Source organism: Suricata suricatta, chromosome 1 (assembly GCF_006229205.1).
Source record: "Suricata suricatta isolate VVHF042 chromosome 1, meerkat_22Aug2017_6uvM2_HiC, whole genome shotgun sequence".
Classification (NCBI taxonomy): domain Eukaryota; kingdom Metazoa; phylum Chordata; class Mammalia; order Carnivora; family Herpestidae; genus Suricata; species Suricata suricatta.
Window position 1 is genome coordinate 150102218 of NC_043700.1, and position 26500 is coordinate 150128717.

General features: G+C 41.4%; 2 long non-coding RNA genes across 5 annotated transcripts in view; one reads left to right on the forward strand and one right to left on the reverse strand.

Annotated features, from left to right (window-relative positions):
* Nucleotides 1-24312, reverse strand: part of LOC115296981 — an 87208-nt gene extending 62896 nt beyond the window's left edge. For all 3 annotated transcript variants that reach the window (XR_003911187.1, XR_003911191.1, XR_003911182.1), the window contains exons 1-5: nt 23658-24312; nt 20383-20457; nt 18581-18663; nt 16860-16978; nt 12808-12903 (exon numbers count right to left, since the gene is read on the reverse strand). This is a non-coding gene — a long non-coding RNA (uncharacterized LOC115296981). The remainder of the gene's footprint in view (nt 1-12807; nt 12904-16859; nt 16979-18580; nt 18664-20382; nt 20458-23657) is intronic.
* Nucleotides 11248-15186, forward strand: LOC115297002. 2 transcript variants are annotated; one of them, XR_003911200.1, is made up of 3 exons: nt 11248-11455; nt 12150-12385; nt 15121-15186. It is a non-coding gene; the product is annotated as an uncharacterized LOC115297002 (long non-coding RNA). The 2 variants fall into 2 exon arrangements; XR_003911201.1 differs by lacking the exon at nt 15121-15186 and having other exon boundaries at nt 12150-12607.
* Nucleotides 24313-26500: the final 2188 nt, after the last annotated feature.

Here is a 26500-nt window from a genome sequence, read left to right on the forward strand (position 1 = left end):
TAGAACAGCAGAACCTTCTATTTGTAATACTCTCTTAAATATCCTCCAATCTCCTGACTTCTAGGACCACTTTGCCTGAGAAAATGTATGAGACATTCTGTCAAAGTAGACAGGAAAAAGTCCATTCTGTCAAAGTAGACAGGAATCCTGCAAAAATAACTTGAGACTCTGAGCAGTATTTGAAGTAAGAGGTACCACTATTCATAATTCTCAAGGTTTTAAAAATCATCTAGAGTCTCAGGAAAGAAAGAATCAGATCATCAATGGTAACGATTTTTTACTAAGTGCTACCACTCTAAGAGTATTCCTAAAAACGCACTTGCTTATGAACAGGGGAGATGTAGTAGGGATTCCAGCTGCTCACAAAAGTCCTTTGTCCCTTCCACCAGGTAAAACTGTGCTGTACGTCCCAGCTTCCACTGGAAACATTACTTTTGAGTGACTGAACTCAAATGAATGTGGAAAGAGTTGACAGATATCATTTTTGGGCCCACGTCTTAAAAGCCTCCTTCACGCACTGGCACTCATCCCTTTCTAGATGGCTGTGATGTTGATCCCTACATTGACACTGAAAGCCACACAGTGAAGATGGCAGAGACACAGAAGTCCTGGGCCCTCAATGATGACCACTGACCAGAGACACTGCCTTGGACTATTATGTGAGAAAGAGATAAACTTGTATTGTATATGACATTTATGTGGCCCAGAGTATCTTTTTTAAAATATTTTATAACATTTATTTTTGAGCAAGAGTGTGTATGTGAGCGAGTAGGGGAGGGGCAGAGAGAGAGGAAAGAAGACATAGAATCCAAAGCAGGCTCCAGGCTCTGAGCTGTCAGGACACAACAGCTTAAAGTCACGAACTATGAGGTCACACCTGAGCCGAAGTTAGATGCTGAGCTGACCGAGCCAACCAGGCGCCCCAGCCCAGAGTACCTTTTGAAGGTCTATTTGTTACAGCAACTAGTCTATCCTAATTAATACAGGCAGTAATTGTTTGATGAGGGAAGTGGATATGGATATGGAGTTTTGGTCATAGCAGTTGAAAAAATTTTCGCCAAAACAGTGGCTCGTAATTATTTAGAGACCACTTACTCTCTTTGTAAAGTTTGATGAAAGTTAAAATCCCTCTTCTTTGAAAAATTCACATGAACCCAGTCACACACACATACAACTGGATTGAAAGTGGCTAAAATATCTTTTGTTTCAAGCTTATTTATTTTTTTAAAGAGAGTGAGCGAGCACGAGCAAGGGAGGGGCAGAAAGAGGCAGAAATAGAGAGAATCCCAAGCAGGCTTCGCCCTATCAGCACACAGTCCGACAAGGGGCTCAAACACACAAATGGTGATATTGTGACTTGAGCCAAAATCCAGAGTTGGACACTTAACTGACTGCACCACCTGAGCGCCCCAATTAATGCATCTTTATCAGTCACTTACTATATGTGTCTGACTGGTTGATACACGCCAGGGTTGTGACAGGGAACTAGGCCACCAGTCCCTGCCCTTCTAGAGCTCACCGTCTACTGGATCTAGGCAAGGAGTTATTTTTGCCTGCAATCTGTCCAAGTCACTTGATCTCTTTAAGAACCTCAAGAACTACAAATCCCCCATCAAACCCTATTGCCTTGCAAAATCACTACCGGCATCTCCCTTCTCCCATAGATCTCCTCTTTCCCTGCCCTCAACACTGGCACAGCCCTCCCACTATGACAGGGCCCTCACTTTCCACACACCCATCCCTGGCTTTTCCTGGGTTACTGCTTCAGGAAACTGAGGAAGGTACTCCTGAGGCTGGGCCTCTGTTGCCCTCTGGTGGTCAAACACAGCACTGGCCTGAAAAGTATGCCATCCTGGAAGTCCCATAATCTCCCCACACTGGTGTTGTATTAACCCTTCAGGGTCCTGTGCTGCCCCAAAGGAGACTGAAAGACAATTTGATCAGTGTTGCAGAGTATGGACAGACCGGGAAGCACTGTGACATGCTACTGCTCTTCACAGTTCTTCCTTTTCTCTTACTCTTTCCTACCTATTTTCTTGCCTCTTACTCCTCTTATCTTTAATTACTTCCATTTTAGTATACCCCTGTCTGTGTCTTAGGCCTGCCCCTAAGGTTTCTATCAGCACAGAGGCACAAATTCAGCTTCTTAAGCAGAGGAGCCACTGCCTAAGGGGTGTGACTTCAGGGCCCTGGGAAACAACACACCCCAGTTCTGCACTCCTCCGCCCCCCAAAACTTCTGCCAAGCTGTCTCTGATGACTGACATTGCCTTAACTTATTCAATAAAGATACACTAATTATCTACTATGTGACAGACACAGTAATAGGCACTGGGGATAGAGCAATGGACAAACTTAAAAATATGAGACACATTTTCATTCCACAATTAGGGCTCCCTTTAAATGCAAATATTGCTATAAAGTAACACAAAGACTTACATAAACACTGAATTATTCATGCATGTCATCAAATTTCTCTATGAAAGTCATGCATTAATAGGCAGACAGGGAACTGTTTAAGGAAGAGTAGCCCCTTTCCAATTCTCCTACGATCAAATCATAAAAGCCATTATGACAACATAATTTTGTAGAAAGAACACATAATTTGATAGCCATGCATTTAAATATGGCTCCATTACCTCTAAGCTGTGTGTTCTTCAGCCAGATAATTAGCCTCTCTGAATCTTTGTGATTCTCATCTGAAGAAACAGAGAAAGTGATCTTAATTTATCATGATTATGGTGCAAGATCATATGTGTAACCCCAGAGCGAGGTGTGGTCAGAATGGGTCTCATAAACATTAGCTTTCTTGCCATTCCCTAACTAGCCTGGTGTATAGACAGAGACCAGTGAGCTAGCGTAACTCTGATGACACTGGCACGTAATGGCCAAAATTATTTTAATAAGGGATCAAGACTGATTTCACAGTTAGAGTCAATTAGCAAAATCCTTACCCCCAGTTTGCAATCTGACAGAACCTACTACTTTTGTGGATACGAACTACCTTGGCAATTTGTAACACCAAACCCAGAAGGTGAGGCTCTCTCGGAGCCCCGGAACCTACTCAGGGTATTGGTCTTTTCTTGTATGAGCTGGAACAGAGGCTTGACACAGGGAGCATGTGAGGGAAAGGTTGTCAGACCTCAGGGAATCCAGGAAGGGAAAGAAGAAAAACACTGACCTAGTGTCATCCCCTGCCCCCACCTTTGATGTCATTTTGTCATTCTATTCACTGCCTCTAGGGAACCAATTAAAACAGTGCTAATTTATGGGCCTTAATGAACAAGGTATTATACAAGCTGTTTGTAAGCATGGCAGGCTTCCTGAATGGAGAACACTCAAAAGCACAATTGCCTGAGGTGACATTCTCTTACAACGCTCCCTTCCAGATTCCAAAACGGGCACAGGAGTGAACACAGAAATACATCTGTGTGTGTGCCTTTGTGTGTGTGCGTGTATGTGTAGGATGCATATTGCATTTAGTCTACTCCTCCTCCTGCCCCCACTTTTCTCTAAGAATGGCAGGGCAGAATATTTACTGAAAAATATGATGACGATCTTTGTAAACCACACTGTGCTTTGCTTTACATAATCACTTCTTGGACAAACTGACAGACCTATTACCCAATCATCCATTCACAGAACGGACATTTTGAAGTCCCTAATACTAGCCAGATACCATCCCAGGCTTTGGAAATGTTCAGGTGAATAAAATATAGTCATCTGCTTTAGAATTCCCAGGCTAGCTGCAGAGACAGACGCCTAAATAACTACAGGGTCTTACTGTCCCACAAAGGACCGACACTTACTTCAGGGAGGAGGTAGGAAGTGTAATAAAGTCAGGATAGGCCTCACAGGATCAGTGGGGGGGCGGGGGAGGTCCCCTCCCTCTCCCTCTGGGCTCATCTGCTGTCGTTTCTTAGAGCCCGGCTCTTTGGTCCAGCACTGTGTGGCTCTATCAGCCGTGAGCTCTCCTTTACTGAATCCCATTTCCTGCCTCCGAGACCCCTGGCAGGGTTTGCCTATGAGCCTTTTCTGTCAGACTCCTCTGGCCTGATGGGAGTCTGCTGTCCCCAGCTGATGGACCTGATGCCAGCAGACCTGCTCACAGCCGAGGTCCATTCACCTAGGATCCAAGAATACCAAACAGCTGGCTTTCAGAGGCACTTGGTTGAATTTGAAGCTGAACATGGAATCAGTAGACTAAATCACTATCTGCTGCCTATACAGAAAAAAGAAACAGGCCCTACTGAGCAGAATATTTCATCCCACACCATACAGAGTAACTGTTTAACTTCCAGAGGCAGGGAGGAGCCCAGACTCTAGCCAGACTGCAGAGGTCAAGTCCTCATTCTGCTACTTGCTTACTACATGCACCAGGAAAAAGTACTTAGCCACCCTATGCCTCAGTTTGCTTGCCTAAAAAGTGGGGATAATAGTAGTATCTCCCTGGGGTGCCTGAGTGGCTCAGTCAATTGAGTGTCCAGCTTCAGCTCAGGTCATGATCTCGTGGTTTGTGAGTTCGAGTCCCATGTCAGGCTCTGTGCTGACAGCTGACTGTCTTCAGATTCCGTGTCTCCCTCTCTCTCTCTCTCTGACCCTCCCCTGCTCACATTGTCTCTCTCTCTCTCTCTCTCAAAAATAAATTAAAAAATTTTTTAAAAAAAGATTCAGAAGCCAAAAGAGTCTTCTTAAAAAAAAAAAATAGTACCTCCCTTACATGCTTGCTGAGAATTGCAGAAACTGGAGGCTGTCGGAGCAGCAACAGGGCCAGTCAGCGCCATATGAGTACTTCCCATTACCATCCAGGAGGGCCCTGTCTGCTCTTCCTTTTGGCACTTTTTCCTTTTGTGGCTCCTCCTGTCCTCCCTCCGCCTCAATTTCACCTCCATGTTCAAATCCATCTCTTCTTCCCTTCCTTCCTGGTGGCATATGTGAACTATGATAGGACAATAAGGTACACATTCCTCAAAAAGTCAAGATTTCAACCAGGGGACAGAATTCTACTTAAAAGAAGGACCCAGTGAAACCTGAGTATAGCAGAAAAGTTCCATGGAGCTATTTTCCAGGTGGTGTTGATAACACTTTGAAAATTAAAGCTTGTGTGTCCAGGCCGTATATGGGTCTGAAATCACTCTCCTTGCTAACAGTTTACAGCAAGTCGTAGTTTGCTATGTCCCAGGATAGCTTCCTTGACAAAGATGATAATTCCTCTATACCAGGACTTTCGGTCCTGTTTATACTAAATTCTGGTCACACTCCATTTAGAACCCTGCAGAGGGCCTCTGCACCCCCTCCTTGAGGGTGGCCCTGGGGTGTGAAGATGGGTTTTCTGGCACTCCTGATTTATTTTTCCCCCCTCCAGACCACAGGGTGCCAGCTGTGTGACTGGTTCTTATGAATCTCCGTATCTCCTGAACTGAGCTTAGTGCAAGCACGGAGCTGACACACAGCCTTTGTTTACCTAATTAAAATAAAGGTAAGGGGACATCCGGGTGACTCAGCTGATTAAGCGTCCAACTTTGGGTCAGGTCATGATCTCGCAGATTGTGAGTTGGAGCCCCACATCAGGCTCTGTGCTGAGAGCTCAGAGCCTGGAGCCTGCTTTGGATTCTGTGTCTCCCTCTCTCTCTGCCCATCACTCTCAAAAATAAACATTTAAAAAGATTTTTAAAAATAAAGGTAAGAACTTTGCTCTTTGAAGCACTTTAGCAGCCCACAGGAACAGCTGAGGAAGGGCACTTTTGTTCCCGATGAGGAACCAGTGACGACGTGCATTGTGACTGACAGCACATGCTGACCCTGTCCTGGCAAGCTGAGATGGTCCTGCCGGAAGAGGCCACCAACACACTGATGCAGCAGGTAAGCCATTGTGCCTCCCAAAACAGACCATCTTAGAGAAATTGAGGCAGCACAACATTCTCCTTAAAGGCAAACTCTCCTATCTGCTTATAAAAAGTGAGCTCACTGCTATCTCTGGAAATATAGAGCCTGGTGCTAAGAGACAGGGAAGGGAACCAGACCACTTGAGCTGGAAGCTCAGTCAGGTTCTGCCTATCATTAGGTATATAACCTTGACCTTGCCAAGTACTTATTTAACCTCATTGTGTCTCCGTTTCCTGATGTGAAAACGAGATTTGTAATAGGACCTCCTTCTAAAAGGTGTTGGGAGATGTGGAGTCAATGCGGTAACGTGTGTACAGTGCCAAGGGCACGCCTGGCACTTGGGATGTGCTAGGTGAGTGTCTGATAACAGTACCATCCAAGTGTAATGTTGGATGGGAAGAAAGGCCAGCTGTGAATGCCAGACCCACTGATAAAGAAAGTTTCCCTTGTCTCTGGCCATTGTGGGCAAGGTCTGGCCAAAGGCAGTACTGATTATAATGAAAAGCAAGTTTCAGTGTCTCAGAGAGCCAAGTAGAATGGACCACTTGTCAGTTTCTGCCTTGAGAGAGAGCAGGACTGTAACAGGCCATAAAATTGCTCTAACTTTCCTTGCCTAAGCTGTCACGTGCCACCAGATCAATGCGTCCCTGGCACCTGCCTGTGATGGTCATTTGGGAGTTTTCAGCAGCACCTCAGCTGCAAGAACAGCTCAAGGAACTGATGAAAAGAAAAAGTGCCGGGGGCACATGATCAAGGTTGAATGGGAATCAAGGGAATGGTGAGGTGGCAGGAGGGGAACAAAAGACACAGGGAGAGACGGAAGAAAGGAAAGCCAATCTGGCCAGGAGAGTGCCAATCTTGTTTTAATATCACTCTGACCCAGGGAAGAGAAATGGCAGTGGAAAGCTTGTTAATAGCAATAGGACACAAAGCCAATCCTTTCCTCTCTCCACTCTCCACAAGACCCAGGTGACACTGAAACCTGATTTGTGTTCTCTGTGCTCCCTGGTACTTGGCCTACAGGTCCCTGCACTTTCTCTCCAACCGTTTAAAGCATAATAACTGCCCTTGCCTTCCTGCAGCATGTGTTGGAGACAAAGAACACAGGAATATGTCATTTCCTACAAAGGCCAGAAAGGGTGTTGTGACCAGTGAAGTGCTAAAATGACATTTGCACTTAGGTAGCAAACAAGCCCATTCCATTCCAGGTAAGGGCTCTTTAAACATGGGAAAGTAAAGGCTTCCCTCTGCAGGGCACTGTGGGAACGACATCACTGCGGCTTCAAAAGGCAGCAAGGCAGGTGCGATCAGGTTGAGGAAGGATCAGCTTGGAAAGTCGCATCTGTCTGCTTGGCCTTGCCCAATATTCTTCCAGGTGCCAGTACACTAGGAAACAGGCAGCCAGTTTTTAAAAATATGATTTCAAACAAATTGCACTTGAAAGACAAGCTTTTTAACACGAAACTAATTTTTAAAATGAATGCATTACATTTATACACAAGCTGTGGCTGCATGATTGGACTGGAGAGACAAGCAGCTGTCCTCTGTGGCGCTAGAGAAGAAAAATATGAAGTCAACAGGCATGAAGACACTCCCAGCCGCACACAAGATTAGCCACATGAAATTGGGCAGGGGACTTTCCCACTCTTGGACTCAGTCTCTTCATCCATAAAATGAGGTGCCCGAGCTAAGGATGCCTGAGATTCCTTCCAGCTGAAACATGTTATGATCCATGTCCCTTATTTGGTACTCTCAGCCAGCGGCATAAGTGCTCCAAAAGAAATAAATTGAGCAAGGGAAAAAATAAGATCAAGTAAGAATGTCACGCTAGCCCATCCGTTTTCTATAACCCCTGGGTTCACCCCACTGGTGGGTCCTTGGAGTTAGGGCAAGAGGGCCTGGAGTCCTGCCTCATACATCTGTGCACTATTTTTAATATTTGGTATAATTTTTTAAATCATTTACCAACACACTGAAGTTATGGTACCCTTTTTTATTTTCTTTATTTACAAACCCCAGAAATGCAATTGTTAGCAGGTGAATATTGAAGGGAAGTTTGGACTTAAAAAAAAAATCCTCAACTAAAAGAATTGGAATCTGTGTTCTACACACACACACACACACACACACACACACCTCCACCTGAAATTCAGTATAAAAGCAATCAGCAATTAAATGTAAAGTAAAGAACCTCTACAATGGGCTGCAGTGACAAGCCAGCTTTGGGACATTTCTAATTGCTGGGGAGGAAAATCCATAACCACAAAGCCACTCTCGGTGGATAAGCTCCTGAGATACTGAAGTGTGATTTAGAAGCTGTCAGTATAGAGTCTATTTCCTTGCCTAAGAAATAGAGTCTATTTCTTTACTGTGTGTGAAGTATATATTTAAAAAAGAAAAAAGTTCTCTTACTTTAATCAGCCATAATATGGTTCCCTCAACTCCAAAGCTCTTTTCTTGGCTTCTGCTCTGTGAATGGTTGTAGGGAAGAATCACAGCCCCAGACTAGCCTGGGGAAGATTGTTAGGAGTGAGTTCTGCCAGTAATTTACAGCCAGCAGTCTCCTGCAACCAAGAAAGCCTCCCGAGCAGCACCATCCTGGGGCCCAGCCTGGCTCCCATCTCTTTGCTGTCCTGCTCAGCTCCCCTGCAGGAGGGACAGGCGGACAGTCTAGCATAACGCCACAACCCCAGGGGCTTCACAGAGAACACGCTGCTGATGGCATTCCTGGATGCTGTGCGGCTCAGTTACTGAGTGAAGCCCCTCACAACGGTGGGTCATGTGTCTTTGCCAATTCTTCCCTTTATTCCCCTTCCATGGACACCTGAAGAGATCTTTTCAGTGAGAGAAAATAAAGCCTCAAAGTATCCTCGTCTGAAACACTGGGTGTTAGAGTCACTGCTATCGTGACATCAGTTCTGTGTCTAACCAGATAAGTGAGGCACGTTAGAAGAGCGACATCTTCTCAGTGGATACCTTATACTCAACCCCCAAAACTGAAATTCAATATAAAATCTCCCTGGAGAAATACAAATAAAAAAAACTACATTGAGATACCACCTCACACTGGTCAGAGTAGCTAAAATTAACAACTCAGGAAACAACAGATGTTGGTGAGAATATGGAGAAAGGGGAACCCTCTTGCATGTCTGGTGGGAATGCAAACTGATATAGCTACTCTGGAAAACGGTGTGGAAGTTACTCAGAAAATTAAACATAGTATTACCCTATAACTCAGCAATACCACTGCTAGGAATTTGTCCAAAAGAAGGCTGATTCATGAGGGCACATGTATCCCAATGTTCAGAGCAGCGCTATCAACAATAGCCAAATTATGGAAAGAGCACAAATGTTCATCAACCGATGAATGGATAAAGAAAATATAGTATATATACAATGGAAAACTACTCAGCAATGAAAAGGAATGAAGTCTTGTCATTTGCAACAATGTAGATGGAACCAGAAAGTATTAAACTAAAGGAAATAAGTCAGATAAAGATAGTTATTATACCTTGAAGTTGAGAACTTAACAGAAGACCGTGGAAGAAGGAAAATAAAAAAACAGTTACAAACAGAGAGGGAGGTAAACCATGAGAGACTTTGAAATACAGAAAACAAACCGGGGGGGTGGGGGGGATGGGTGATGGGCACCAAGGAGGGCACTTGTTGGGATGAGCCTTGGGTGTTTATGTAAGTGGTGAATCATGGGCATCTACTCCCACAGTCAAGAGCACACTGTTTCCACAGTATGTTAGCTAACTTGACAATTAATTATATATAAAATCTCCCTGGCTACACTAAAAATTTCACAATATAAGAAAAATTTCCTTAGGTGGTATGACAGAAAGCTATTAGAGCCAAAACCAACAGTCTTTTTGTAAGGAAAAAAAAGAGAAAGAAAGAAAGAAAACAAAGGGGCATGGAGAAGGGTGGAGGGTATAAGGGAAGGATTGGAAAGAGGGAAAGAGGGAGAAAAGGGAAATGGAGGGGGAGAGAGAAAGAGAAGCTGGTGAGTGTAGGTAAACGGAGGCCCAGAAGAGTTCATGCTTGGAGCACAGCACAGCAGTGTTATAGCCTGAGGAGGGCAGACCAGCACACAACAAAGGTGGGAAGATGTAACACGTGTGCCTTTCAGATCCCAGAAGAGCAAAGAGTAGATCAGAAAAGATGCATTAGGCTCAAGATCATTGCTGGCAAAGCTAAGGTAGACTGAAAGGAAATGTATCATGTAGTCAACCTTCAAAAGCAGTTGATGAAGGCTCTCTTCAAACCTTTGGCTCATTTTTTATCAGGCGTTTTTTTTTTCTTATTGAATTGTGAGAGTTCTTTATATATTCCAGATAGAAGTCCTTTATTGAACTGCAATCTGCAAACACTTTTTTCCCAGTCTGTGGTTTGTCTTTTAACTTTTTTTGTAATACTATTTTTTGAAGAGCAGCAGCACTTAAGTTTGTAGAGTCCAATGTAGGAATTTTTTTCTTTTATATCCATGTTTTTTGTGTCTTGTGAATATTTGGTTTAATTTTTCATCACAAAGATGTTTTCCTATGTTTTCCTATTGCATGTGTATAGTTTTAAGTTTACAGTTAGGTGTATGAATGATTTTACATTCATTTTTGTATGTGGTGTTAGGTATTCATTTTTTTGTATAATGATGTCCAATTATCTCAGTACCACTTGTTGGGGAAAAAAAAACCTCTCTATTGAATCACCTTGGCGCCTTCATAAGAAATCAATTGACCATATATTTGTGGGCTATTTCTGGACTCTGTTTCTGCTGTTGCATTGATCTATATGCCTATTATTTCACCAATGCCAGAGTCATTTCTCCAAAGAGAAAGTATGGATGGAAAATAAACAAATGGAAATATGCTCAGCATCATTACTCATTAGGGGAACACAAATTAAATCTACAGTGTGATACTACTGCATACCTATTAAAACTATGAAAATTTTTAAAAAATGAAAATACAAAGTGATGGTAAGTATGTGGAGCAACTGGAACTCTCATACATTGGTGAGGGAAGGGGCAAAAGGGTGCCACTACTTTCAAAAAGAGTTTGGAAGTTTCTTTTTTTAAGTTTATTTATTTTGAGAGAGAGAGAGAGAGAGAATCCCAAGCTGGCTATGCACTGTCAGCACTGAGCCCAATGTGGGGCTTGAACTCATGAACTGTGTGATCATGACTCAACAGACAGAGCCACCCAGGTGCCCCTGGAAGTTTCTTATAAAAATAAACACACACTTACCCTTATGACCCAGCAATGCCATTATGAGATCATCAAAAGAAATGGATGCATATGACCACACAAATATCGGTGGGGGAATTTTTGGAGCAATTTTCATCATGACCACCAGATATTAGAAACAACCCAAATATTCATTAAATAGTAACTGGATAAACAAATTCAAGTACATCCATCCATACAGGGAAAACTACTCAGCAATCAAGAAACAGCATGCTCCATTCAATAACATGGATGAACCTGGATAGCAGATTATGCTCAGCAGAAGAGGCCATATTCCAGAGGCATTAAGGAAAAGGCAAATCTATGAAAAACCAAACTATGGTAACAGGAATCAATGGTTTCCAGGGGCTGATGTGAGGGGAGAGGACTGCTACAGGGACACAAAGAAATTTTGAGGGTCATGGTAATACCCTCAATGTATACACAACTGTATACGTTTGTCAAAGCTCATAGAACTATATACCTAAGAAGGGATGGTTTTATTCTATGTAAATTATACCTCAATAAACTTGCCTTTAAAAAAAAAAAACAGAAACACTAACTGGCAGATACTCAGAAGACTGGCAGTTTGATAGTGTGATAGAAGGGGAACCTTTCCAGCCTCAGGTGCCAGCCAATGGGTTAATGTTGTTTTATGTTAATTAAACTTATTAATATAACTCTCTACTAAGAGTATCTGTCATCTAGTTTCGATATTCCCAGGAGTGATGGGAGCAAGGGAAATATGCCAACCTAGCAATATTCTATGAAACGAATTACCTCAGGAATTTGTGTAAGACTGAACCAACACCGTTATTACACTCAAGTAACAAATTAAAAATACCAGTCTACCGAGAGATTTCATAATATACCACAAGAGTTTGCTGCTTTCCTTGAGCCCCATAGATAAAGTGGGGCTTGGGGTTACTTTGAGATTGCGCCACCTCTGTTCATTATCCAAGATGGGAACGGGAGCTCTTGTTATCAGCCTCATTTCTGAGTCTTCCTGTGTTTCTTTGGATTTTCTGGACCACAGCGGCTGCCCATGGTTGGAATGATGACTCATGTGTCTGCCCAACAGAACTTACACGTCCGAGAAATCCATTCCATCTAACCCGAGGGAGCCCATAAAACACTCATGGGAGCAGCAGAGACCCGAAGATTCCAATTCTACGTGGCAAGTCCCAGAGAGTATCGCAAGCTCTGAATCTTTTACTTCGCTCCAGTCACAGAGACACCGACATCTCCCAAATCTAGACGGTGTCAGGGCAGGTAGGCTGTGCTGGCCTTGTTTTTAAATCTCCCAGGACAAAAGTACTTTTAAATCACAAGGTATCTGAGTCCCTCCACTCCCCAGCTCCAGCTTTCCTCTCTGAATTTTCTCCGGACTGGCCTGGGCACCACTGCCCATTCCTCTCTTTCTACTAGAAACTACCCCGTGGTCTCAGCATACCAGATTACAGCACTGGCAATAAATCCAAGGGGTATTTCTCAGTTTTTGCTCCTTTATCCACATTTCTTCATTTCAAATGCCCTTCCGATAAAAACCCCCAACTTTGGAAATCATAGTTTTTCTTAAAGGCCATGTAAAAGCCAAGCAAAGAGGCTATCTCTCCATGAAGCCCTCCTATTGTCCTCAACCAAAACTATCCTCTATGTTTTCTGTCTCCTCCTCCCTCACTGCCCCTTTTTACCTGCAATGCCTCTCAAGTGTCCTCCACAGAAAGGGCACAAGGCAACCTTTGTTGAATTCCACTGGACTTAGGCCTATCATGATTCCTTGAATATTCCTAGAAAAAAAGATGTCTTAAGTTTGTTTTGTCCAGAACTGTGGAAGGTTTCTGTGAGAAAACTTTTCTTCACAGAGACCTCCAAAACAAAGAGAAAAAGAAATTCACTCAATCCAAATATTAAGTTTTATTGAGCAATAAGATAATTGTTTTGTTGAATTCAACTGCTTTAAAAACAAGACTATTTTCAGCAGCCAAATTGATCCGTGTATGTAGACATAGACTAATGTTGCCATTAGGCATACCAGGACACAGTTTCCCAACTTTAATCCATCACATCATGTTTGAGATTGTTTCTTAGCGAGCATTTCTAGGTTTCCTGGAAAACCAACAGGATATGAAAGTGTGAAAAGACTTGTTTTATGAGAGAAAATGTAGTGCCTTTATTTTGTCTATAATCTTGTCTTCCTCCCAACTTCCACCTGCTGGTTAGAGAAAAATAAATTAACTAAATGTCTAACCTGGTTTAAATTTAGTTTGATCCAATTATTTAAACAGCCGCTTTAGGGAATACCCAGTCTCTCCTGAAAAAAATTGCTTCGTCTTTCAAACAGCCTTTCCCTCCTGCTACTTCTTTCCCTATGGTAGCAATGAGTGGGAGAGGAGGGGGAAGTAAGGTGGCTTAAGTGTCCTGCACCTGCCATGTCAGGCCTATTCGCTACTGACTCAGCATCCTCATTAACAGGAAACAAGAGACCCTGAAGAATGCCAACTAGATCCTCTCCCCTCTTAATTATGGCTATCCCATGTTGGTGCTGGCCCCTCCCAGAGTCTCAAAACAAAAACTCATTATTGTTACTGGGTGTCCTATATGCCTTCCTATTCCCAGGCAAAAAAGAAAAGAGAGAGAGAGAGAGAGAGAGAGAGAGAGAGAGAGAGAGAGAAGGAGTACCCAGCTGACCACCTCTACTTCTTTCTCTTTTCTGTCCTACTGCTTCCCTCCTGCTCTCTCTTGGACCAGAAAGCACAGTGAAGTGCTAAACCAGACCCCTTCCCAGCCTACCATGCCTTTATTAATTTTGACTCCTCATCCTATCAATATATAAGCCATGTTGTGAACCTGTGAAAATCTGGTATATCAAGACCCCTGGGAGGCTGCAGCCCACAGTTCCAATCTCTGATAAGAAGCAACTCTTCCTTGAAGAAATTATGCCTGCTGTGCTTTAGTTTGCTGTTGGTGTAGGCTGATGGTGAGCAAATACCTCAGCCATGTCTACTGAATATGAATGAATCATGCCACAACAGAATTGCAATGTCTAGTGACAAGCTGTCAACTGTCCTAAGAGAAGCATCAGAGCTATATGGACACTTTGTTAAAATGCATTTGAGTCAAACACAAATCTGACCTTTCCTTTTCTGTCTATCACACACTCTACCAGAACTCTCCCCAGTCTGGGCTTTCTCACCACTACCTGGCTTCATCTTATCATGATCCTCTTGACCTTCACCTCTACCCTTTACACTATAGCACTTACAACAGTTATAGCACTACCTTTTAAAAATTTCTCTCTTATAATTCATTTCTTCCTAAAATGGTGATTCTCTTACACTGCTTTGAGACAAGGCCCAACATCAACATAAGTTCCAAACTCAGAAGTTCATCTCTACCTTCCCCTCTCTGTTCCTCTGAGACTTTTCTCAAATCAGCCAAAGACCTCCTCCAGGACCATTTACTCTCTGGGCATGGCGAATGCCTATTTAGATTTTGCAACTGCTTGTGACATTAACTTTTGCAACCCAAAAAGGGGACTCTGAACTGGCTTCAACTTTCTTAGGTCTCAGTATGAGCCCTTCCATCTACTGCAATCTCTATTTAAATGCAGTTCTCAGGGCACCTGGGTGGCTCAGTCAGTTAAGCGGCCGACTTCAGCTCAGGTCATGATCTCAGAGTTCATGGGTTTGAGCCCTGCATCAGGCTCTGTGCTGACAGCTCAGACCCTTAAGCCTATTTCAGATTCTGTGTCTCCCTCTCTCTCTGACCCTCCCCCTCTCACACTCTGTGTATCTCTCTCTCAAAAATAAATAAATGTTAAAAATTTTTTAAATAATAAAAAAAAAACCATGCAGTTCTTGAAATGCAGTCCTTTTCTCCCAACTTTTACATTTTTTACCTTGTTTCTCATCTCTCTAGCCTGAGAGTTGGGAAATCTGGAAACATTTTCTGCCTCCAGCACAAATTTAACCATGTGACCTTGAATGGCTCTTCTCTTCTCTTAGGACTCTCAGTAGATTCATCGGTACATTAAGAAGGTTGGATCAGCAATGTTCATTTCTACTCTGTGCTTCCATTATTTCAATAAATTTCTGTCTTATTAAAGGATGATTCCTTGCATTGAGTTGAAGTAAATAACAATGAGAATTTTCTTTTCTTCTTTGCATACCTGCTGTACCTTTAAACTAGAACAAATTAAAAGCAAAGCTTCCTACAATATAACTTCCTTTCCTTTCCAAATGTTAACTGACTCTTTAACAGTATGTTTTATTCTGCTCTCCACTCTAACATTTTAAAGAATATTATTTTTCATCAGATTAGCCAGAGCCTGCCAGCACTGTTAAAAATAAAGCAAAGTTAACAGATATAAATAAATACAAAAAAAATTTTTATTCAATGTTCCATTATATTAGACAGTGTGTGCATCTGTATACCAACCAAGAGCATGCATATTTTTCTTGAGTCTCCTTTTCTTGACCTCCACACCTATTTCCCAAATTTCATACTAGCCATTCTTGCTCTCAGAACATGCCTCTAAATCCTGATTTGTCCACTAGTTCACTACCTTCTGAAGCTTCCATCAGTCTTTAGGAAGTTTTGTTATTTTTTTGTTATTGTCACTATTATTGTCAATTTTCCTCTTTTTATGACATGTATCCTCTGTGATCATTTAATTCTGGTTGACTTCAGATCCTTTTATCTCTGTGAATTTTTTTAAAAAGCAAGAACATGCCCTTTGCATTACTTGTCATTAACCTAAAAGAACTACCTACATTGTGATACAACTAAAAAACTAAATGTTTTTTTCTAAGATAGCTAATGTAGAGAATAATTATTATTTTCTTACACAGATGCTGTAAGTTGAATTCTTGCTTATATGTATATTTAGAGATGGTAGAAAGGTTGGTATGGAAATGTTTTACAACAGTCACATAAGGAGCTGGTCCACACTCAAACAATTGGCTAATTCAATGAAGTTGCCAAAAAATAGCAATCAATTCAGTGAAAAGAAAATCAATCACAGAGGTTGTTTGGTTGTTTTGTAGACAAAACAGTCAGTGGAGTGATTGAATTTTTCACTTTTCAATGAGTTGTTTTGGCCTTGTGTGGATGCAGCCATTAACTCATTAATCACCCAGAACTCCTGAGTGGCTGGGAGAGGGAAATCATTACTTTCCAAGTATAGATTGCATATTAACAATATGCAAAAGGCCCACCAGGGTGAATGTGCTCAATGACCCCATTTGAGAAAAATGAGTTTCACAAATATTTTATAGCATATGAAGGTAAACTGTACCTGATTTATCATTTTACTTTCCGAATCTAAAACTCAGTGTCCTTTAGAATAAGTTTGCAAAGAATTTAATGCATTTGAAATATATTCATTTAATCCGTAAAGTGAATTTTAATTCATAGAGTGGTAAAAAAAAATAATTATTGCAACATATTGGGTTTCCCCACATTGATTTTATGCAGTATCAAAATGGAGGACTTTTGCAGACATCACAATTAGTTCCCATCCATGCAAGTATACATATATGCCAGTCTGATAAATATGTATATTTTCCCATATGGTGTTGAATGTTAGCTTCTAATTTACCTCTTAATTTTTAATTAATTTTAAATTACATTCTAAATGAAGCCAACAGGAGTCTAATTTGCATGCTTATTTGCATATCTGTAAACACACTGCTTGCATTGTTTATCTAGTCCTGGTCCCCATGACATACAGTAGTTTTCTTACCCCATGGAGTGAATTGGGGCCACTGAAACATCAAGGTGCCCTCTAAGACTAACAGAGGTGATTCTGATCCAGAATAGATGATGCTGGCTCTCTCTTCTCCACAGTAGCCACAGAGGATTCTGAGAAGTCAAGGTCAATGATAGCAGTTAAGAACTCTGTTTTCTCAAAGGGCTAATGGTATATGTACTGCATGTTTAGTAAATAAAACTATATACTGTTTGCATACTTTGGATTTTTAAGACATACAATGCCCAGAACTCCTGAATTATTAATACCAAATCAGAAAAAAAAAAAAGCCACATCCTATCTATTTCTCTGGACTCATGGGTTCCTAACCCAACCAGAAGGCAACACAGAACCAAGGCAGTTTCCTCTGTGACAAGCAATAGATAATGATTTTCTTTGTGTGAAGAGGCTGTCCTCTAGCAGCCTGAATGGCCACTGTGTGGTCTGTTGGTACCTGTCTTTTGATCTCAAAACACCACACATGCAACTCCAGTCAATCAATATACAAGCAACCTCAAAGGCCCTTGGGAGGCTGACAAACAGTTTGGGATTCAGAGAGATTTGTTGTCATCCTGCACACACCACACCAACAAACAAGACTGCAGATGGACTTCTCTTTCCTGGAAGTACTACAATTTCCCTCTTGATTAGTGGCTTCACTCAGCTAAGCTATCACAGTTATTAGTAAAGCAAACACCATACTGTATGCTGATAGGAGCTTAGTGACCATATTTAGGGACAAACCCACCCAATTCCTAATCCCAAATTTTTTTTACAGTCCAGATATGTGACCTGGAGCAAGTTCCCTAACCTCTCGGATGTGTTATTTATCTCCATCTGACAGATAAAAACATTAGAAGTGATTCTATTTTAGGGTTGTTGTAAGGACTAAACAAGAAAGAAATCTCCTGGAACATTTTACCGTATTTTTCTTTCTTCTCCTGTGGAAAGAGACACCAAGCCCACTCCTGGAGAATGTTAAATGGGGCACCTCGTGGCAGGTAAAGGGAACAAACCAGCCCTGTGGAAACTGCACAGTTCTCTTGATCTTTACTCTACTATGACCACCCGATTTCTTGTTTCCATAAACTTTCATGGCTGCCCAATCAGGATATAGGCCTTCTCTTTTAGCTAAGTGTTTATCAAAATCAAAGCAGCCCTCAGAAGACCAAATATAATGTTAAATGTGTCAAGATGATGGTCTTTGCAGCTGGACGGTCATCATACAATCAATCAATCAGCCATAAGAATAGCAATACTTCCCCTACAAAGAACAGAAAAAATATTCTTCCTTCTGAAATAGCCAGGAATCATTTTCATCAAACATTGACCAGGGCTCAAGTTGTCATATACTTGGTCATTCTGTATAGTGGACAGGGTCTGCACACAGGGACCTGCTCACTGCCCCTTCAAGGGGAAATAACTCAGTTATTATTCATGAATCTACCCCATGACCAAATATTTGAATCAACCAATAGGACTACATGCAATTTGATGTAAAAATGTAAATATTTGAAAGAAGTCACAGCAAAGATAAAAGAAAGAAGGTACATGAGATCAGATGAATAATCAAAATTAATCACTCAGCCCTCTCCACTCCTGTAGCACTTTTTACTTACTTTAATGGCACATCCAAAGACTGCTTTGTTTCTATGAAAGAATCATACCCTGAGTATTTGAGGGCTGCTCCTGTCCAAGCTGTAAACTGCATTTACCTGGTAAAGGATAAGTGATGCCCCTGGGGCTATACAGTGCAGCTTGCCTGTAGAAAGCACTCTGTCAACATTTTCTTTATTATCTGAATATGGAAGAAACAGAGGGAAAGTAAATGTAGCGGTGATGCATGTGATCACTGCCCAGATGTGAATTCTGACTCTTCTACTCGCTCGCTTGGGCAAGTTGCCTAACCCCTTTACATCTCTAGTCCTCTATATGGAGAGAGTAAAACTATACACCTAATAGGATTAAATGCATGTACAAAGAACTTAGAACAGCCCCCAGTACAAACATTTAACACTGACATTAATAGACATTCCAATGCAGAAAATATCCAAGGAGACGTCTATTTTACTGTTAACAGGACATTCATAGTTACACTATTGATAAAAAGCACCTTTTAGATGGGAAAACTGCAATGACACAATGCTTATGGCAGTCTGTATTTCTCAAAGAATACAGTAAGAGTAGGGGAGGAGATTAACCATGTTGATCACCTACTATATGCCAGGCATGGAGAAGATAATTCACATAGCAGTCGCATTTATTTCTCACAACTGTCCTGTAGGAGGAGTATTCTGCATGCCCTAGAGCAGCCTGTGAGTGCAAACTGCATCACAGCCTCAGGAATCATCAGTCTGTCATCAGCTAAAACAGAACACAGCCCCTACAAAATCCCCCCATATATCTCTTTCCATTTCCAAGGGTGTCACACATGGCTCATGCACAAAACCCATTGGTAGACACTTCTTGGCATCTGCCAGATATCACTGCCCCTTCTGCTTGGCATAGATCACCAAGGAATGGCTGCCCATTCTGCTGACTGTGTCTACATCTACCCAACACTTCCCTTTTGCTGGGCAGTGTCCTTTCTACCATGTGCCAGTACACACACCAGGCACCACCACCACTGGCAGGTTCCCTTGGCATTTCCTTCTTCGTACCAGCTGCCCACCAACCTGGCAGCGTCGCCCCCTCTGTGCTGTTCCAATGTTGAAGCTCTAGTTGGAGAGAATGTTGGAGGAAAATCTCTCTCCATTTGGAGTTATTGTAACCCTCAAATAGCAAGACAGGAATGCGAGTGCCTTGATGACTCTCATTTCCTAAGGAAACATCTTTTTAGATTTTTTACATTCAGCCTCCTCTCTTTCCACAACCCAGATAAGTGCGGTGAGGCCAGAAATGCACCTGAAATTATAGGCTACTTCCCACTGGATCCTGCGGTTCTACCACTGGTCTAGCCTAAAAGGTATTTTACAATTTGAAAAACATTTGAGAGCATCACGGTTGCTTTCTCACTTTAAAAAAAAAAAAAAAGATTTCTCCCTATTACATCTGTGTCTACAGTCAGGATAGAGAATATACAAATAAATGCTGTATTTACCTAAGTGTTACTGTACCCCATGTTGTAAAAAATAATAGCACCCGTAGGGTCAGGATAATATAAAGATCTTGTGATAAAGACAAAGCTGGGAATAATAGAGCAAGTACTGACTCTGAAAACAAATAGATGGGTTTTCTTCTAGTTCTGTGTGCCTTTGGGTACATCACTTCACCTCACTTTCAACATCTATAAAACTGAAATAATAATATTAAACTTGTATAAAATCTGAGATATAGACCTAATGTGCATGAAATGCCTGACATATGGTAGTTGCTCAATAAGTGGCCACTTTCCTTCGCATTATCATCACTGTGTGATTTTCTTTGGATATGGGCTTTGAGAGCTCTAGGTCATGAAAAGCGAAAGGCAGCTAAATAACAATATTTGTTCCACAATTATTTGTTGAGTGTCTTCTACCTGTAATCCTGTGGTAGTTCGTGAGGATACAGTGGAGAACAAGATCAACGAGGTTCTTGTTCACAGAGCTTCATTCTAAGTGGGAAGATATAAAATAAGTAAGCTAAGGAGTAAGTGGTAGTATTACAAACTGTTACTAGTACTCTAAAGTAAATGAATAAAAGAGGTTAGTTATAGAGAATGGAAAGTCTGTAAAGAGTTTTAAGCACAGGAGTGAAATCACCTAATTGATATTTCTAACAGATCACTGTGACAGTTTGCGACAACTAGACTGGAAGGTTACAAATGTGAAAATAAGCAAACAAAAATCACCGTGCTCTACTGCAAGAGGGCAAACATGGCAACCTGATGGACTTCACCATAGTCTTCAAAATGATAAAGTAACTTCTATGTGTAGAAGGTGTACAGATTCTTATGGTGGAAAAAAAGGTTAATTATGGGTACTGATAAGTTAATGAAACAGTTCCCATCTCCAGCCTGAACCATGGGGTAAAACAACAGAAGACTCCAAAGTCACAGATGAAAGAAGCTTGTGCCAAATTTGGAATAAAGAGATTTAGAAAGCTGCCAGCAGGCTCAGGGCACAGATTTCAGATGGCGCAGGAGGGGAAGATAGCAATGCCAGCTAGGTCTTTCTGTAAGGAAGGAGTCAAGAACCAGCTCTTACCAGAAAGCTGAGCTTGGCCATTTGATTTCCATTAGCACCAGGTAAGTCTCTCCATCTAAGGGTCAATTTGACAGAATCTGAGAAGTCTCCCATTGTCAATGAGCTGGACTTACATGAGAGAGATGTGGCAGCAAAAACTATGTTAGATCCAGGAATGTGCATCCAACCACACACACGTGTATATGTGATACATACATATGATCAATTTAACTCAGCTCATCAATTTTCATTCCCCCTTATTACACCATGATTCAACATATGCATATACCGTGAAATGATCATGACAGTTAAGTTTAGTTAGCCCTCACCACCTCATATAGCTACAAATTTCTTTTTCTTGTGATGAGACTCTTTAGGATCTACACTCTTAATACTTTTCAGACAAGCTCATTAGTTCTATAAATGATTTTCAAAAATGCAAATTTCATACAAAAATAATATCATAGCCCATGAGAAAAGTTAACAGATGAGAGAGCCCCATCTCTCAATTTCTGGGATTATCAGTACTCAGAATAAAAATTACATGCCTTTTTGACAGGATAATATTTCTGCATAATAATTTGTTAAGATACTGGATTCTTTCAATAGATTAAGTTCAGTAAATGAGAAGCAGCCTAAGGGGCTGAATCTCAGAAGAGTGAAGTTTGGTAAGGGAACAGTAAGGAGCATAGGAAGGTGGGTAAGAATGAGATAAGAACTGAGGCCCGGGCAGCACAAGCCCAGCTGGTGCCTGAAGATCATAGAGAAGAGGCAGAGACAGAGAAAGAAGGGAAAGAGGATGCTGAAGACAAAGTTCACCTCTGTCATATTTTGTTCAGAAGCAGTCTATGTCCAGTAGATAAACAGGGTCTTGTTTTCTGTGGTGTCCGTTTGTTTATTGTCTGTTTTCAGTAAGACAGTCGATCTAGACAGACAAGAGACAGACTCTGTCTCATTTCTCTATTGTCTTCTTCCTTTAGTTGTAAGAGCAATGGACAAAATATGTCCTTCAGAGGTCAAATCTAGACTAGAATAAAATACTGGGAAAAAATTAAAAACTAAAGTAGTTTTAGCTTTTATGTAGTTCCTGTGAAATCACAAGCAAGAACCAGCGGCAGGTACTTGACAGAACATGAAGTCTTGTGCTCTGTGCTCTCTGCAGGGAGAAATGAGGTGATTCTTTGGACACCGATCAAAATTCCCTGCCTCCCTCAGGGTAGCTAAACACTGGAATGGCGGCGGCAGTGCGCCATCTTGTGGGAAGACCTAGGGCATCAGCATTCATTTGCAGACACTATTTTTTTTCTTTAAACAGACACACTGAAACACACACACACACATACACACTTGCTTTTACAAGGAAGACTCATGAACAAAACCCAAAGCTCAGTTGACAACTATTAAAACACTATCACTTAAAGATATCCTCTAGTAAGTTTCACAAAAAAATTTATAAATGAAAAGGTTTAGAATGTAATACCTCTCTAAATCCTTACATTTTCAGAAAGAAATATAATATCTCATAGTTAATTAATGTGTACTCTGTGCAGCATATGTATGGTCTGTGTATTAACATATGTTATCCCCATAACCACCCTATGAAATATGCCTATCATCCTACTTTACAGGTGAGGAAACTGAAACAGACAAGTCCAGTAACTTGCCCCAAGTCACACAGCTGGTAGGTGGCAGATCAAGAATACAACTACAATCTTAAGCTCTTAAGCACTGTTAGTCTGCTTCTCTGACACATGCAGGGTAGCACAACGAGACTGGATCTCATTGTAAGGGAATAAAAGACTTTGAAAACCATGTTCATAGAGCATAATACTGTTATTTCAAATCATTCCCCAAGCAGGAAAATATAACTTCCTGAGCTTCCTATGAGGCAGAACGTTTACAAGGAAACGTTTTGAAAATCATGTTTATAATAAAGTTCCCTTTTCAGAAGCATGGAATTTGAAAATAACAGGCAAGATCCCTTGATACTCATGATCATTATATCATCACCGTCACCATCATCAGGGTTGCCATTGTCAAAACCACCACCACCACCACCACCACCATCATCATCATCATCATCATCATCATCATCATCATCATCATCATCATCATCTCTAGCATTTATGAAGTGTTTACTCTGTGTCTGGCACTGTGTTCAGTGTCTTGAGATTATGTGGGTACAAATCCTTATTTTACATATGAGGAAACTGAGGCCCAGTGAACTTGGGAGACTTGTCAAGACCCCATCAATAGTCAGTGGTACAGTCTGAATCTATGGCTACACACAGCCCGGTGCATTTCCCTCTAAACCAAGTCATGTCTCCCACTAGATGGAACAGTCATCAACAACTAACTTTTGGGAGAATGATGGCATGTTTTCCATCACCAACTATCTCATTAACACTAATTTTCTCCAAAAATGCTTTGTCATTCCTCTGAAAGCCATTATCTCCTTTCTTTTCCAGGAATGACAGGTTGTCATTTTAGCTTAGTTACTTTTGATGCAGTATAATCTGATTTTGCTAGGAACCAGTTATTCTTCTTACATCTGTTTGATCATTCAGCAACTAATAGGCATTTTTCCACAACTGCTGATATCAGAAAAACAAGAAAAAACACGGCTTACCTTACATACCCTGATTCATCTGAGCTTGGCATGATTCACATATCCTGAATTCAGAATGTGCGTGTGTCTCCAGAGACTCAGACACCAGAGTGATGAACCGGTGCTCAAAGCTGCTTGGGACAGTGGCCAGGCAGACCGGATGCAAGGGACAAGGGGGGTGGGAGGTCAGCACAGCACACGTCCTTCCCCCAACTTCCAAGGAAAGGACAGACTAACTCAAAAACGCAATTGCTCTATGAAAACACATGAAACACCTAAAATTGTGAAAGTCAAATCATGGTTTTCCTTAATAGAAGTAAATGTCCTTTTATTCAGAGAGAAAATCAAAACCTACCAAGTCATAGTAAGAAATTTGTGTCCTTCCCACTCCCAAACCCCAACATGTTAATCAGATTTGTGATTCCAGCAATAGGACCACTTGGACTCCCTTGAAGAGATAAGCTATCTAGGATGAGAAGAGAACTTGCTGGAAATGCCAGATAAGTAAAAGTAGATTGGAGCCTATCTGCCAGGAACCACACTTTTTCCCTAGCCATTTGCAGGAAGAGCTAGAGAAGTAGGTTGCTATGCTATGCCATTATAGGTCATTTTCTCTCCTGAGCTATGCCACCCCATGCTCCTTTTTCATTCCAATTGCTCCATTTCCAGAGGATCATACTGCCATTTTTCTCCTCCCTGTCTAACACCAATCGCACTTCTGGGCTGTTGTTCTCACCGTTGATGGTGTTAATCTCCATAGGAACCAATGTGACTCAGAGGGTCAATGTGTGCTTGGCAAGTCTTCTTACAATCATTGCCAGCATGTTACCAGCAATGACAGCATAATCCACAGTGATCACATTTTTGTTTTGTGAATTTGCCCATGAGTCATGCAGTTTAAAGGCAACCTGCTCAAAGGAAATCTTAGCTTAGCAATTTGGAGGAAATCCTATCACAGCCACCTTCTATGCAAGCTGCATTCCAACATCCCTCATTTCATATGTCATGGAGTCCACTCCTTGCTAAGGAATGAGGCTTTCTTGGATTACTCTCTGTATTCATTATTCTGGTCTGGGGTCATTAATTCTATCTATAGAAAATAAGAGCTCTTTAATAGAAATAGCAATGGTGATAGAACTAATGGCTCTCCTTTTCATTACAAGAATCTCATCTTTCTATTGTTGTCACTTTCATCTGATAACATGAAATCTGCCCTGTGGCTTTCTACAAGATGAATCCAATGAAAGAAAGCTGTTTGGTCAATTGAGAGGTGTCCCACAAAGTTTGTGTGCCCAAAGACAAATTAGAGATTACTTAATCCAACCCCTCACCTGGTGTAGGTGTCCAATAGGTGTATCCAGAATCTTTTTGATTAGGGCAAAGGAAATAGAGTCTTCCTCTCCTTCTCAAGGTGCACCACCCAATGGTGGGTTGCTCTTAGTGTAAAGCCCTTTCTAATAGTGATTCAAATCTGCTCTCTGTAACATTTACCCACTTATTATTGTTCTGCTCTCTGGGGAAACACAAGACATATTCTTCCCTTTGTATTTCCACTTTATCTCTACCAGAGTCTTCTAATCCCCAACCCTTCCTGCATAGACATTTGGACTCACCACATGTTTTTCATGTTTCTATATCCCCCATCATGTGAGTTTCTTGAGGACAAAAAGTCTGTCTCATTCTTCTTTGTGTAGCGAGTGCCAACATTTGATGACCCCCATTCTTGCCCTCCACACTAGCTTCTATTTCTCCTGGGGTCATGCTGGTCCAGGCTAAACATTTCTGATTCCTTCAACTATTCCTCAAATCAGCAAGCATATATTGCCTCTTCCTGTCTTCTCCTGCCAAAAGGAGCACTAATGGCTAGAAAGAGGGTGGACTGAAACATATAATGCAGCTGTGACAAAAATCATACTTTCAAATATCATGCTATGCAGTAAGGGTAATGAAGTAATTCAAAAATTCTATAAGGGGTGCTCTGGTCCTTCAAATAGCCTTGAAATTCTACAATAAATGAGTTTTACAACAGAAAGAAAAGACTATACACATCACCTCATCCAATCAGTACCCAGGACTACATAGGGACACAAGAACAAAAGTGAGTTTCCCAAGGTCACAGAGCCTGTTACTGGCAGAGCTAAGACTGAAAACTGTCTTATTTATATCATTTTTCTTTATAATACAACACACTAACTCAAAGGAAATATCATGCCAAGCACTGTGTATGCTCCTGAATAGTTAACTTGTGATTTTTAACATAGAAAGTACCTTCTTAAATCCTGAGACCTAAATTTTAGCACTCTCCTCCTATTAGCATTTATGAGTTACTAAATATTCCAACAGAGTTTTAAGGCTTACATCTACTGTCCCTGGCAATCTTAGGGTTTTTTTTTCTTTTTTTTTAAAAATAGTTTATTGTCAAATTGGTTTCCATACAACACCCAGTGCTCTTCCCCACAAGTGCCCTCCTCCACCACCTCTTTTCCCCTCTCCCCCTTCCCCTTCAACCCTCAGTTCTTTTTCAATATTCAAGTTTTACGTCCCTCTCTCTCCCCAAGTCTCTTTCCCTCTTCTCCTCCCCCTGGTCTCCCATTAGGTTTCTCCTGTACTTTTGTTAGACCTATGAGTGCAAACATATGGTATCTGTTCTTCTCTGCCTGACTTATTTCGCTTAGCATGACACCCTCGAGGTCCATCCACTTTCCTACAAATGGCCATATTTCATTCTTTCTCCTTGCCATGTGATACTCCATTGTATATATATACCACATCTTCTTGATCCACTCATCAGGTGATGGACATTTAGGCTCTTTCCATGATTTGGCTATTGTTGACAGTGCTGCTATGAACATTGTGGTACATGT